Below are 15,418 nucleotides of genomic sequence, written 5' to 3'. Positions count from 1 at the left end.
GAATATTTATTTTGCAAGTCAATATGCAATGCGCACCCCTAAATCTTCTGCTTGTGCCCATAAAATGTTAGGTTTGGGGCCACTCTGCTCCGAGTGAAAAAGTCGCCACTCACCATTAAATCACAAGGCTCATGAAGACAAAGCCACTATTCACTCTCATGGGCAATTTAGGGTACAGTTGTGTCTTGAGATATGAGTTAAATTCATTCCGTGACAATGCTTATAACTCAAAATACAAATCATCGCAAATCATCAGTCCCCCATTAAAATTAATGGAAACTCCATTAATCAGTTCTAACACGCCCCCCCCCAAGATAACAAAGACTGTTGTAATGTGTATTTTAATAAGAAAAAATAGCACTCTGTTATGTTGTACTTCATAAACACCTAGAATAATTACATATTTAAATATAATTAAGAGAAAAAATTATTAAACTGTTTTTGTTACACTGCATGAGACGTTTCAATTCCTCATCCCAGCTCATCAGTACGACACTAAAATTAGCCATTCTACGCAGAGGATGAAGAACATGACTGTGAACACTGTTATATTGTCTCTCTTCATGTGTTGCTGCACAATTTGTGCTTAATCCATTGATTAAAGGGTTAAAGCACGACAACATAGATGCTATTTAGCTTATCATTAAGATAGCGGACTGAAAGGCTAAGCCATGTGGTTGTTTTAAATCACAAAGTGTAATTCTCTTTGTTTTATTTTTAGTTTGACAGCAAATTTCAACTGGGAGTGGCATTAAACAGCTTGAAGTCTCTTTTTCTTGACTGATTATTCCCTATTTGCCAAACTGTGAGTTAAAATGTGCTCACTGCCACCATCCAGCACTTGTGTCTCAAGTTTGTGCTTGCAAGTCAAAGCAAGAAAAAAAAATCGGCTGATCGACGGCTCACATTTCAAGAATCTTGTAAGTTGGGTCAAGCGTAGAGCAAAGCACCACTATATTTAAAACACCATTATGGTCAACAATAAAAAAGCTAATATAATAGCGCCGCATGTCCACCTTGAGCCTTTTAACTACTGGAGGTATGGAACCAAGTGGGCATGTCCCACTTGAATTGTGGACGGTATAAATCGAAAGGGCCAAAGAATTCATGATATTGCTATACTCGGCATATAACCGGTCATGAGAGGCTTTCAGGCATCTTCTCCAACTCCTTTTCCGTATCTGAATTGAAGGCAATACTTGCGGGAACCACCTTTATGTGAGTCTAATCATCATGAGAATTCAGAAAATCATTCTTCTGTTCACTGAAAATGGTGGTGGTACCTGTTTTTGTCTGGCACTCTAGTCTTAAACAGCTTGTTGTACTATGTTTACATTGAGATACTCCAACAGTACCGTATTATAGTTGAGACTTTCATGCCAAATTGGATTACAAGCTGTTTTGAAGTCAATGAGGCAAGGGAGTAACTTGTCTCTGTTTTTGTTTATTTTGCTGTCAATTAATCCACTTAGGATGAAAACTTGGTGTGTTGTGCCATGTGTTTGGTAAAACGCCAATTTGCTCAGGATTATTTTTGAGCAAGACGTTTTTGGCATTTCATTTAGTGTCACTATCATCACAGGCTGACGTTGTTTCATCCGCTTTCAAAAAAAATAAAATAATTAAAAGCTGAGTTTGTTTTGGGGGTGTTTGCAAATTGCTGATAATGATAATAGTCGCTGGCTAGATGGGTGATGAGAAACGGGCTACACCCTGGACTGGTTGCCAGTCAATCGCAGGGCACATACAGACAAACAATCAGCCAAACATTTGGGCACTACAGGGGTGCCTTGAGATACGAACCGTCATTCAGAAGATGTTTTGCTTTGACTTGCGAATATTAAAGATATGAGCACTTTATGGGCCTTGAACACAACTCAACTCAATTCACAACAAGCAGCAATTCAGATTAATGGTAATGTGTGGGAGTGTTCTGAGTTACGAGCATAGTAACGAAACAGTATTAAATTCGTACCTCAAGAAGCCACTATATACAGATTTGCTGACTCAACTGTGCAGGAATTATATTTATATTATTAATTTGTATTTTGTGCACACGTTATACAGTAAACACCCGCCTATTTGCGGCTAGCCATTCGTATATTCACAATTTGTTTGGGGCACCTGTCCTCTGTTATTCATTGTTACGGGTTCAGGCCAAAGCAATGAAAGCCCTACTTTGATCCCATCTTGTGGAATCTTGTTTTTGTTGTTAAGTTTAATTAATTGCTAATGTTTTTCGTCTGTATTTGAGATGTCCTGTTTTGTTGGCGGTCCTTGAATGCCCCTTGTGCCCAGTCAAAAGTGAAAGTATGATTCTGCTTCTCTCCTGATGGAGCTACTAACAGCCCGTGCAGTCTACTTTGCCTTTACAATTTGCCTGTATTCCTTAACATTTATTATTGTGTGTAAATGACAAAAGGCAAGTTAAATCACAGAAACTGTTAGTGTAAAGTGCTAGTGCCCATATTTGTGCTAGCACATTATTTAGTTAGGTGTGCTACCTAATACTATTGATGAGCCTCATGTGAAGGTGGTTTGCCTGTGTTGAATAGTTTAGCTACTCAATTCAAACATTTATGTAACATGGATTTGTGATTGTGTAAATTCTAGATGCATGGTGTTGATGATACAGTAAGTGCTTTGCCATTACAACTATGCCAATATTCACAGATTTTCACTATTTGCAACAGGCCTTGAAAGTTCACCCCGAAAGTCATGTCTGGGGCAATGTGCATTACTTGTTGTGTCAATGACTCCCAGCCTTCCGCTCCCCCTTTTGATTTGTCTACCGTATGCGTGTGCGTATTTAGACGCATCCTTTCTGAGCAATCCGGCTTTTCATCACTTTGTAAACATGCCTTATGATGCCCCGCTGTTATTAATGTCCTGGCTTTACGAGATAACCTCAACTCAGGTTTCAGTTGTCAAGAGTGCCGTCAAAACATGCCAAGGTAATCTGTGTTTAGAGATTAATTCTGCATCTAAATACTTTGCAAATGGATGCCACTGATCAAGGCAAATTCTCCAGGGCTGGAGGAGCTTTTTTTTTGTCACTTTCTCCCACACCGATCACATCAAAACTAATCACTCATAAGTTTGTTGAAGGCGGCACGGTGGGCGACTGGTTAGAGCGTCTGCCTCACAGTTCGCCTGTGTGGAGGTTGCATGTTCTCCTCGTGCCTGCGTGGGTTTTCTCCAGGCACTCCGGTTTCCTCCCACATCCCAAAACCATGAAAACATGAATTGACAACTTTAAATTGCCCGTAGGTGCGAATGTTATTGCGAATGGTTGTTTGTTTGTATGTGCCCTGCGATTGGCTGGCAACCAGTTCAGGGTGTACCCCGCCTCTAGCCTGATGATAGCTGGGATAGGCTCCAGCACGCCCGCGAACCCGAGTGAGGAGAAGTAGCTCAGAAAATGGATGGATGGATGGAAGTTTTTTTAAATTGTCCATTTGTGACCTTTGATTGACTGGCGAGTATGACCAGTCCACGTTATACACTGATTCTCTCACCAAAAGTCCAATGGCAAAGGCTATTGATGTCCGACCATAGTTTTCAACCTAAACAGAAGACTGGACTTCAGTGAGAAGAGGTTTCTCATTTGGGCGGTGGGCAAGGTGCTGTCAAGTTGCTCCGTGCAGTTATTTAGCACGACATTACCTCCCACCCCATTCCCATTAGCATGTGCAGATGGCGGTCCTCGAGTCACAAAGGTGCTCACAGTTGTCTGCATTTTGGCAATTTGCACAGCAGACCAGATGGAGGGAAGGTGTGTGTGTGTACCGCTTTGTATAAGTGGTAGACCTCTGCGGCCTGCTACACATTCACTGTATTGTTGTTTTTATCTGATAATGCAACACCTAGATACATTTAGATGGCTTTTACTCCCATTCATAGTGAGTTAATGATTGTCCTGTCAGATTGCTTTCACCTCTACCTGAAAGGGATCAGTTTACAATAAAAAAATGCAAATGATGAAAAATTCCCCTACCCCCCCCCCAAAACAAATAAATAAATTAAAGATGTGGTAAATAGAAACAAGAAATGTACTTCAGCATTATAACTGATTGAATTGAAACAATAGATTAGGAATAAATTCAAATACAGTGTATGTGGAAGGCGGCACGGTAGAGATTGGTTAGAGCATCTGCCTCACAGTTCTGAGGACCAGGGTTCAATCCCCGGCCCTGCCTGTGTGGAGTTTGCATGTTCTCCCGGTGCCTGCGTGGGTTTTCTCCGGGCACTCCGGTTTCCTCCCACATCCCAAAAACATGTATGGTAGGTTAATTGATGACTCTAAATTCCCCATAGGTGTGAATGTGAGCGGGAATGGTTGTTTGCTTATATGTGCCCTGCGATTGGCTAGCAACCAGTTCAGGGTGTACCCCACCTCCTGCCAGATGATAGCTCAGATAAGAGCTAGCATGCCCGTGACCCTAGTGAGGAGAACCGGCTCAGAAAATGGATGGATGGATGGATGGAAGCATGGAGAAGTATTTGTTAACAAGTCAGCCTCACAGTCAAGAAGTTCTGGGTTTGTGCGGATTTTTCATGTTCACCTTGTGCTTGCATGAGTTTATTTCTGGGTACTGCGGCTTTCTACCACAACCTGCATGTTAGGCTCATTGAAGACTCTAAATGGCACCTTGCATCTCTCGCCACATTAGATGGGATAGGCTCCAAGTACCTCTGACGGTAATTCCAAATACAAGTTTATTGAGGACTCCAAATTGTACATAGGTGGGAGTATAATTAGTTGTTTGTGTAAATGTATCCTGCAATTGACTGGCGACCAGTATGGGATGTACCCCACTTCTATTACCCAAAGTCAGTTGGGATAGGCTCTTGCTCACTCGGTCACTCTAATGAGGACAAGTCCTATAGAAAATGGATGGATAGATTGCTAGTCTGGAGTGTTCCCTGCTTCTGTCGCAAAAGGGAGCACTTCCAATTACCTGTGATTGTAATTTAAAAAAAAAAGCATCACGATTTAAGAGTGACTCGGTTAATAAGTTTATCCGGTTACTCCGGTTTCCACCCACATCCCAAAAACATGCGTGGTCGGTTGATTGAAGAATGTCAGTGCGAATGGTTGCTTGTGGTTTATGTTTGTGCCCTGCGAATGGCTGGCGACCAGTTCTGGGTGGACCCCGCTTTTCGCCCAAAGATAGCTCCGGCGCGCCCGCGACCCTGGTGAGGATAAGCAGTGCGGAAAATGGATGGAAATTTATGTTTGTATAAATTATACTGCCCCCTGGTGGCCATGGCACACACACCAGAAGGATCCAGCACAATATACTATTGTTTCTTATTGAAAACACATTACACAAATGTTTGTTGGCTTTTATGGTGACTGGATGGTATTTCCATTCATTTCAATAGAGAAAGAAGATTTGAGATTCAAATGCTTTGAGTTACGTGTGCGGTCAGAAAACAAATTAAATTTCAAGGCACCACTGCGTGATTAATTGACAATTCTATCGAAAATGGAAGGATGGATGCAGTGCTATTTTCCCGCCACATTTACACAAGATCACAGAAAGGTTAGAAATCACAAAGTTGACAAGATATTGACAGCCTTAGAAAGCAAACAAGAATCTACACATCCAATTTGTCACATCAAACGTCCGATTTCATTTGGTCCAATTGTGTTACAGTCTGACAACTATCACCCCCTTTCTTTTGGATCAAACATCCTGATTTTTCACTTAAAAATGTTTTCATGACACACTGCAAGAAATTGAGCCACCCCCGAGTTCACGCCACCTGGGAGCCAATTTTGTCTGGTTGCTCGTCTGGGTGGTGCGCAGCTCGGCGTTGAGCCCAGCAGCTCTGAGGCCACCTGTCACCTCGGATCAACGGCCGCACCTGCATCTGTCACCGCGCCAGACGAGGGACAGGGGGGCAGATTTTAAATGAATAGATGGAGTTTGAAATGCCAAAATGACATTGACCGACCAGAGACGTGTGTGGGTGTGTGTGAGACTTTGAATGTTTGGGTGATAATGAGAAATTCCACTTTTTTTGTCTGCTGTGTTCTGTGATAGAGCGACGACCTTGATGAAGGCGGCTGATGGATTGGCTCTCTTAAATTGCTTTTAGGCCTCACCAGCACTTAATAAACAAGTAATAAATGCAATAATCATGCCGGGTAGCGTTAATTTAGGAATGTGTGATGCTTCAAAGTGAGTTGTCTTCGAACTGGGGTCTGCCAAGTCGGAGCTTAGTTGTCCGCAATAAATTATCATGTCATGTTCTTTTTTAAAAAAAAAAAAAAAAGCATACCTACATATGGGGACTGATGTGATAATAAAACATTGTCAGTGACTGCTGGAATCCTTGAACCTCCAAAATGACTACTTTCCAGGAAAAAACAAAACACCATCTTCCTTGAGTTCCCAAACACCCCATTGTTCAAGTTGGTATAATAATAACTTATATCACATACCATTGGATGCCAGCGTCAACACAATACCACCCCAAAATCATGTTTTATCGCTAATTTAATATGCTAAAAATGAATAATTTGTTATGCTATTGATTAGCCGTCCATATCACAATCTGCCCTCACGCCGTGCCCCCGACTGTAAAAAGCCTTTAATACTTAACAAGAGCAAACACCTGTGTTGTATGATCTTCCCAAACTCTTTTCCAAAGGTCTTAGAGCCATGAGAATAAATAAAACGATAAACTGACTAACCCGTGTATTAGGTGGATAATAATCTACTCGCAAACTTATCTTACCATTGCTCAAGAGCTACCTTCTGCGATCAATTTAAAAAAAACGGGGCTACTCAAATGTATCTAACCTTACTATTTTCACTTGTTATTGTCGAAAAAACATCTAGACTTTCAATCTTGAGGCGACATAAAGCCAGAGGGAAGAGGCCGACTTTTACACTTCTCAGGTCGTTGAACGTTGAAGAACGTTAATAGATTTGTACTCATGCTTCAACAGTTTTAATTGGTCAATAATGCATATGAATAACACAGTTATTCAGACAGGGTCAGACCAATAGGAGGGACAGATTAATAGTATCGATTTGTGAATACAATTATATTGGCCATATTTGGACATCTGGGGTTTCCGCCAGATAACGAAGTTATACTGAAAACAAATCCAAATGCAACATTTTTGTTTTTGCTCCTATTTTTCATGAGCTGAGCTTTTTTTGTGGACACCAAAGGCCGAAAACGGGCAGTACAATAGCTTCTACCTACAGTATCTTTAAATATGTTGTCATGGTGCAATGGCAACCAGGAGCAATTGCAAACAGACTTTAAACTGTCCATAAGTGTGAATTCAAGTGTGAATGTTTTTTTTTGTCAACATGTGCCCTGTGATTGGTTAACGACCCGTCCAGTGTGCACCCAGCCTCTCGTCCAAAGTCACCTGGGATAAGCTCCAGTTTACCCGGCCACTACCCTAATGAGGACTATAGAAAATGGATGGATTAAATATGTTAGAACAACATAAGCTTGCAATATCATTGTGGCATTAAAAAGATCTACGTCATTCATATTTTGATTTTGCTGCCTCATTTTGAAATAAACCATGGAAGAAAAAAAAAATATCTTCCAAACTTTCAGTTCATTATGCAGATCAGTACATTGTTGGGCCTTCAATCAAAATAAAATTTTTCCTAAATATATCCACATACTGTACCTTCTGCATTTTTCAGACAGCACCTTCAATGAATGCAGGAGAAATGGCAGAACATGTTGAATCTATTCAACTTTGAACATAAGTGAATCGAAAAATCTCCTTGACAGATATTATAATCTTTCACTCAAGAGCTAAGTGTCATAAATAAAACCCAACAAAAAATAATACTCAATCAGAAAAGTGTATCGTATTCAGAAAAATCATTTTTGCTTTTCGTTTTGCTTGAATGACGACTATTTCATTGCAGACGAAATGAGATTGTATTTATTAATCACCTTTTTGGCTCTCTGTGCTACAATAAACCCAATTAGCTGGCGCCCTGGGCGGAGTGCTCACTGTTTGCAACTCATGCAAGTGACTCGATGTTACAATGATGGAATTCAAACGACGGCTAATTGAATGCAAAGCGCAAGTGTTTAACTGTACTGTAAACATATTATAATTACAACGCTGACATAAAACCACATATCAGCCTGGCCCTCGGTTCAACTGTGTGGTATCCAATTGAGTTTCGACCATTTTTTGTCAAGCTGGGTGTTTTTTAGCTCGCTTGTTTGAACAATGTTTTGTCATGAACACTTAAAGGGGATATACAGTAAATGGGGATATAAAGTAAATGTTTATGTAAACATGTTTATAATGATCTATATCAGTAGTTTAAACCACAGGTGTCAAAATCAAGCCAGATCTGGCCTGCCACACTATTGTGGACTAATAAAACAAATCAGTTGTCTACTGCACATTTCTTGCAAAAACATTTTTGGCAGAAAATACTGTATGTATGAAAACTCCATTTTTTTCTCTTCACTTTTTAAATATATTACAACATAAATTTGAACTAAAGTACTTATATTTAATATATTTAAGTAATTTTTGGGATAAATTGTACTTGTCATAATTTTTACCTTTACAAGAATATTTTTGTTAGGAAGAAACTTTAGTCCATTTCATTGAGCTGGCACCTACGAAGAGACACGCTTACGAAGCACAGTTTAAACGCTTACGAAGCACAGTTTAAACTGCAAGCTATCAGTTACGCAGCGGTACATGGGAGACAATTCAAGATCAACGAATCCATGGTTCGCAAGTGGATGAAGCAGGAAAACGAGCTTCGCCAAATTCAGCTTCGCAGTTTCCGCGGAAACAAGGCCAGGTGGCCCAAGTTGGAAGACCAACTCGAGCAATGGATTAATGAGCAAAGAACAGCCGGGAGAAGCGTCTCTACAGTCACCATTCGACTGAGTGCAATAACTCGGAGCTTGCCATCATTTCGGCAGGCTTGACGAAGAACTCCAACCGCTGGACATCGGTGTAAACGGGGCGTTCAAAGTTAAGTTGTGAGGGGCGTGGGAGCCATGGATGACAGATGAGAGACACAGCTTTACTAAGACTAGGAGGCAGCGCCGGGCGAGTTATGCCAAAATGTGTGAATGGATTGTGGATGCTTGGGCTAACGTGTCTGCTTGCACTGTTGTCCGAGCTTTCGTAAAAGCCGGCATCATTTCTGAGGAGCCGCACGGCAACAAGACTGACTCCGACAATGACGAGAGGGAACCTGGCGTGTTTTATTGAGAACTTGCCCAGCTGTTCATTTCGGATACAGGATATGAGGACTTTGATGCATTTGTGGATGAGGATTGATCAAAAAATAACGTGAGTACATTGTTAAATACTTCAATATAGTACAACCGAGCTCAGTTTTGCTCCCGCTGCCTTTTTAAAAACATTGCTTTAGCGTTCATCCATACCACTGTATGTTTTAAGATAGCGTATGTTTTACCATGCCTGCGCCCAATAATACAGTGAGCCTTATGTATGTGTTAAATACAGAAAAAGACCCCGTAACTGAGACTGCGCCTTTTAATACGATGCGCTTTATGATGTTTGACTCCATCTGACCAATCAAACAAAGCCAGGCAATCGACATGACTGCATACAAAGTCTCCGCGGGCTTAAGCGGAAAGAAGCAAAGCTTCAAAGTCATGATTTTTGTGAACCATGGTAAAAACAGCACCGAAAAGACAGGATATGAAATCTCTGCCTGGTCTAGTCAGTCTGCCTATTTGCTTTTTCATGAGTGGAAACAAATAAGGTTAATTTAAGACAATTTCTTGTGACAAAATTACCCTAAATTTATTATTCACCCCCGACAACCCCCACCCCCACAAAAATTAAGAGAATAATTTCTGCAGTCTGCCTATTTCAATAAACTGAAATAATAATTTCAGTTTACGTGATATTGTTGGTCAAATTCTGATTGTGCACATTCCCATTCTATATTTTTGTCTGGTTGACATTTATGCTTTAATAATAAAAAAAAGAAGACAGAAAAAAGAAGTTACTCACTACTTACTCAGCACTTAAGTAGTTTTTTTCCCTACTGAATACTTACTGTTTGTTACTCAAGTAATTATTTGGAGGACTGCATTTTACTTTTACTTAAGTCATAGTATTCTAAAGTAACAGTAGTCTTACTTGAGCACAATTTGTGGCTACTCCACCTGCCTCTGATGATGAGGTGATTATACATTTACATGATTTTCCCTGTCATAAAAGTCCTCTGAGGAGAACCATAACTGAAATGTGGCCCATGACAAAAATGTGTTTGACAACCCTGATTTAAACTGTAAATAGACCACAAACTATGATTCCAAATCACCTTAATATCATTCAAATTCATTTGAAAACATTACTATTAAAAATAAGCTGCTTTTAGATGAGTTGATTTAAAAAAACACACACAAAGACTTTCCATAACTTCCGCTAACAAACCAGACTAACCATAGCTCCTTCCGGACATACAAAGAGAACAGTCGAGATGCATCACTGCAACCTACTTTCTTGAAACCAATTACTATTTTCCTATTGACCAGGGCTTTGGCAGCATCTACTTTTTAATGCACAACAAAACCGGTAGATATTCCAACAGCTTCTTATCCCTTGCCCTAGACTTATAAACAGTTAACTTGTAATTTGATAGTGCAACTTTCTCAATTTGCACATTTCTGGAGGAAATTACTTTCATCATAACTTTAGCTTCATCACACTGCATCATTTGCCCATTTGTTGTGAATCAGTACACAGTGTCCCAAAAAGTAACACTCCCTTTTTCAATTTCGTTTCAGGTACTATTATTCAAACAGACGTGAAGCCATCATCATTTGACAGCTTGGGCTTAGTAGTTTTTGGAAGCACATAATTCCCTTGTGCATGGCTCGCCAGTTGACATTGGAGCATCATTGCAAAATCGCTTTTGGGCAAAAAGTTTTTCTGTTCCTGACTGCAGTTCAGTGCCAGTTTGAGAAGTCTCCTGGCTGTCACACTGCTCCAATCTGTAGTACAACTTACGCCATCCATGGCAAGTTTATCGGAACAGGATTTGTTCTTGACAAACCACACGGCGGAAGGCCGGCTACTATCACCCCTGATGGAAACACTGAACTCTTAAAGCAGGCGTTGGTGCAAAGCCAGGAAAAGATTACCTGGAGGGCTGCACTGGAACTCAGCATCAGCAAAAGCTCGATTCAGCGGTGATAAAGTGTTACCTGGACCGACTTCAGGTTGTTGAGCATCAGAATCTTCCGCGTGAACAAATGAAATGCTGCTTTAATGTCAATTGGCGAGCCATGGGCAACGGAATGATACTCCTCCAAAAGCTGCAAAGGCGAAGCTGTCAAATGCTGGTGGCTTCTCGTCTGTCCAAATGATACCTGAAATCAAATCGAAAAAAAAAGGACATGTACAGTGACTTTTGGGACATTACTGGAATATTGCGCACTTCATTGCTAATGACTCCCTGCACTTTGTACATTTGTGTTTGTCCTAAATATATATTTTGTGTAGTGACTGACCCAGTTGCCAGAACCTCCACCTCCCCCCACATGATGGGCTGCATTCTTCCAAGCGGCCCTGCTGTGAGACTGCCACAAGAAGACGCCAAGTGGACACTAAATTAATTAACACCTACCCAAGCATCAAAGGCCCAGAGATGTTGTCACCGGACCATCTGTCTTTGAATAGGAACAATTGCTGGGACAAGGCGACACCCGCTGGCGTTGAGAGGAAGTGCAAAGCCAAACAGGGGACCCACATTTGATGTTTAAGCAAAAGGAACATTTCTGTTTTGATATTTTACGAACTCTGCCGAATTATTCCAAATGTATGTCCAAAAAACACACAAGGAATTTGTCTCCAGTAGTTGGGGCCACTCTAGTACGACAACAGATAGTCAATTGACAGAGAACACTTTAGAGACATAAAGAAATTGAGAAAAACAGTCACTGAGCAATAAAGGGTTGCTAGTTATCTGGTAATGCTGGCACATTTTTTTTTGACAATCAAGAGTCTTCTTGTCCTTCACCTTTATTTTGCAACTGCACATAAAGGAACCTTGAAGAAAGAAAAAGAAAAAAACATAAGATTGACCATTTTAGAGACCTTTGGATTGAAAAGATATGCAAGAGCCACTCTTTACTGTCAGCACTCAGATTTGATAAAATAAGTCATTTTTTGTGCATATCAAAAATATTATTTATTATATTAGATATTTTTTCACCATGATAATATATTAGCTATTTAGACTAGTCTGTGTTGGAGCAAGAGAAGGCTTTCTAAAACACCCTTCCACATGTATACACCGCAGGTTCTCAATAGGGTTGATGTCAGTTGATGCTGTCGGAAGACATACCGTGAGGTTTTCTCCCTTAGTATTTGAGCCGTGCGTTTACACTACACTCACATTGGAAGATACAATATCAGATATGTATCGGGTTTTAATCAACATTTGGAAGAGCCCTGACTTCGATTTGAAGATATCCGTATTGTGTGAGTTGTGAAAAAAAAAAAAAAGTGAATTGTAAATCCAGTCTTGTTACAACCCTATCAGGTATGTTTTTTTGTATTGTGTAAAATCTAGTGTGACAAATTGAAATACATTTTAAATTGACTCTACATTGGCTCTAGAAAAACCTGCACCTGTTTTTATTGAGGCACGTTAGGATATTGCATTAAGTGAAGTAGAGACAATCTTTTTTCCTGAAAATGTTCCCCGCTGGTTGGCAATGCTGTTGAACCTGTGACAATTAGGCGCCTTGCTGGCTGCAACGATGTGTGACTGCTGTAGCCGGCCTTCATTGAGGTTCAGTTCTCAATGCAGATTGTTGTATTTACAATATTGCAACACGGAATTCATTATTCTCTTAAATGCATTGATTTTTCCTTCTTGTGATGATTTACTTTTAGTAAGGCCGCAACTTTTCAAAGTGATTCTTTTGACTACACAAGGATGTGATTGTTGGGCCGCATGTCACTTTAAAGACTCACATAACAGTAATTATACACGTGCCGTCAATATGATACAATACATATGAATATGTCACACATAGACTTGATATAACATACATTGACACAGGAGTGTATAAAGTGTTGTCCAGTCTTGTGTATGATCCCCTTGTGTCAGAAAATTGTGCTCTTTGTCACACAGATTCATAGGTCACTAAAGAAAGTCCAAGAAAAGTTGATGTTTCACAAGTCCTAACAACCTTCCTTCGTCTGAATTCAGTTGTGTCAAATTGTGTGTAAATTGAAGTGTGCTTGCGGTGCGAGATGTCAGCCGCATTCAGCTGACGTCCTCACTTCCTGTCAAAAAAAATAAAAATCTTTGGAAAACTAACAAGGGAAAGGCTTAATTACTTCACTTCAGTGGCTGAGCTGCCTCCATTTCAAATCAGTATAATGGTGAGGGGGCAGCCTGAATGCATATTGCGTGTGTGGATCACAAAGATGTATGTGTGATTGTTTTTTTGGAGGGAATAAACAATACCATTTCCTCCCCCTCCCCTGCATACCAGCACTCCCATCGCAATCTAGGTCTGATTATGCCTTCATGCTGCTGTAAATTGAATATTTATTGAGCACTCTGTCAACTTTTGCCGTCCTCCTCCTGTCGTTTGCATACTGATGCGGAGGCCAAAAGGGCGGAGATATTCGGGATAAATATAGAGTGTCGTTACCGTTTGCTCACTCAGAGCTGAAATTTGCGTAGACCTTTAGCCAGTGTTCTTGCAAACAAATTCCTCTTCTGGATTGGTCACGAGGGGGTCGTTATTCCACTGGAATATTAAAACAGCACAAAGTTAATGGTAAAACTGGATATTGTCTTTAATATTGTATTTTTTTGTGTGTTAAATCTACAACTGTAGGATAAATCTATGGGACCTGATAATAATCCAGCTGTAGATATCTCACTTGTTTTCATTCCTAATTTTCATTGTGCTACTAAGACACTATCTGGTATGGGAGGCATGTTTAGGTAAAAACTAATGCTACTGTACTTAATGTACATCTTTACATATCATATACTGGAAAATATTTTAGATTTGCCAAAATAGTGAGTTTTCCGGTATGTTTAGGCCCCCATGGAGTCTACTGAATAACAATAAACAACGATTACAAGAGGGCCTTGGCACTGCATGCCTGGTGTTCTCTCCCTAAACAAGCTCTGTGTCTTTGTAATATCATTAACCACGTAACACAAATGTCAAATGAGTGAGAGGGAAGGATGGAATCGCAATGACATGAAATGGAAGTCGAAAAAGGTTCAAGCTATCACCAAATATACTAAAAAGGTAGCCAGCAAGCTAAACTACTCGGATTACCTCCAGCAAGTTGGCATCAGCATTCTGCTCCACATCACAGGACGCCCCGAGTGTCTTTTGAGCTTGACGCAGAAAGACAGGGACATTTGAGGATGCCAGTGGAGCTCTGAATAAATGAACGCTCTAGTTTGGAGGCTTGACATGTGCTGGTTTAACACTGACGAGACTTCAGCAGTGACACTGCCTGACCAGGAGGCTGTTGTATCACGATCGGGCCAATCGAGGTTAAAAGCTAAAATCGTATTGCATCGCTTTATCCTTTTATAACACAGGTTCTGCATGATTTCCTCCTATCGGCAGTGGCAGGAAACACTTGATTACTGTACTTGAGTAGATCTTTCTGGTATCTGGACTTATGAGTATTTATTTTTCTAACGACTACTTAGTTTTACACCACATTTGAAAAGAGATATTTGGACTATCTCCTCCTTACTTTGTCAAAATAGCCTTGTTATTTTCAACCTCTGTAAAAAAAGAGGCAACAGATTCAGAGGAACAATATATTCCCCATCCATAACCTTATTTAATTCATTCACTGCCAGCCATTTTCAAAGCAGAATTCCCCATATTGCCAGCAATTTTAGAGCAATTTGACTGATCATTCAAGACCCACAAAATGAGCTGACTTTCTTCTTTGGCTAGAACAAAAAAGTTTTGTGTTTCTATTTTTTTTCTTCTGTTCTTTATTAATCCGCAGTAGAACGTGGGTTGGCTTCACCAAAAACATGGGTTTCTGACCAAAAAGCGGAGAAAACGAGCTTTTTGAGAAAAGATACATCAGGCACAACAGTGACATTGACCTCAATATATTTTTGCTTTTGTGACACTTCAAACTATAAAACAAGCCTGTGAAAGTGCTTTTGAAGCAAAATCAAAGATACTGTATATACTGTAACTGAGAAAGTTGTTGAGCTAAGCTGAGTCACCGCATGGCTCGAGTTGAACGTCAGTGGCTTTTTTACATGATATTCGCCATTCATTCCATGAATTGTGTCATCTTTTCTCACGATTGCAGCACACACTCTCTACACACTAGTACCTACTGTAACATACTCTGTTTATACCATACATATACGTGCTGTGTTCAAGT

The 15,418-nt window shown here is 40.2% G+C and overlaps 1 protein-coding gene across 1 annotated transcript in view; it reads right to left on the bottom strand.

The window, feature by feature from the left end:
* The window catches only part of slc39a10 (solute carrier family 39 member 10), a 107,249-nt gene extending 96,008 nt beyond the window's left edge, over positions 1–11,241 (bottom strand). Inside the window, exon 1 of the mRNA XM_061691656.1 lies at positions 11,155–11,241. The gene's annotated coding sequence lies outside the window, so the exon portion shown is untranslated. The remainder of the gene's footprint in view (positions 1–11,154) is intronic.
* Between the last annotated feature and the right edge of the window lie 4,177 nt (positions 11,242–15,418).

The sequence above is a fragment of the Phycodurus eques genome, chromosome 12 (assembly GCF_024500275.1).
Source record: "Phycodurus eques isolate BA_2022a chromosome 12, UOR_Pequ_1.1, whole genome shotgun sequence".
Classification (NCBI taxonomy): Eukaryota; Metazoa; Chordata; class Actinopteri; order Syngnathiformes; family Syngnathidae; genus Phycodurus; species Phycodurus eques.
The sequence above is the reverse complement of the archived record's forward strand: the minus strand, read 5'-3'. Positions and strand labels throughout refer to the sequence as shown.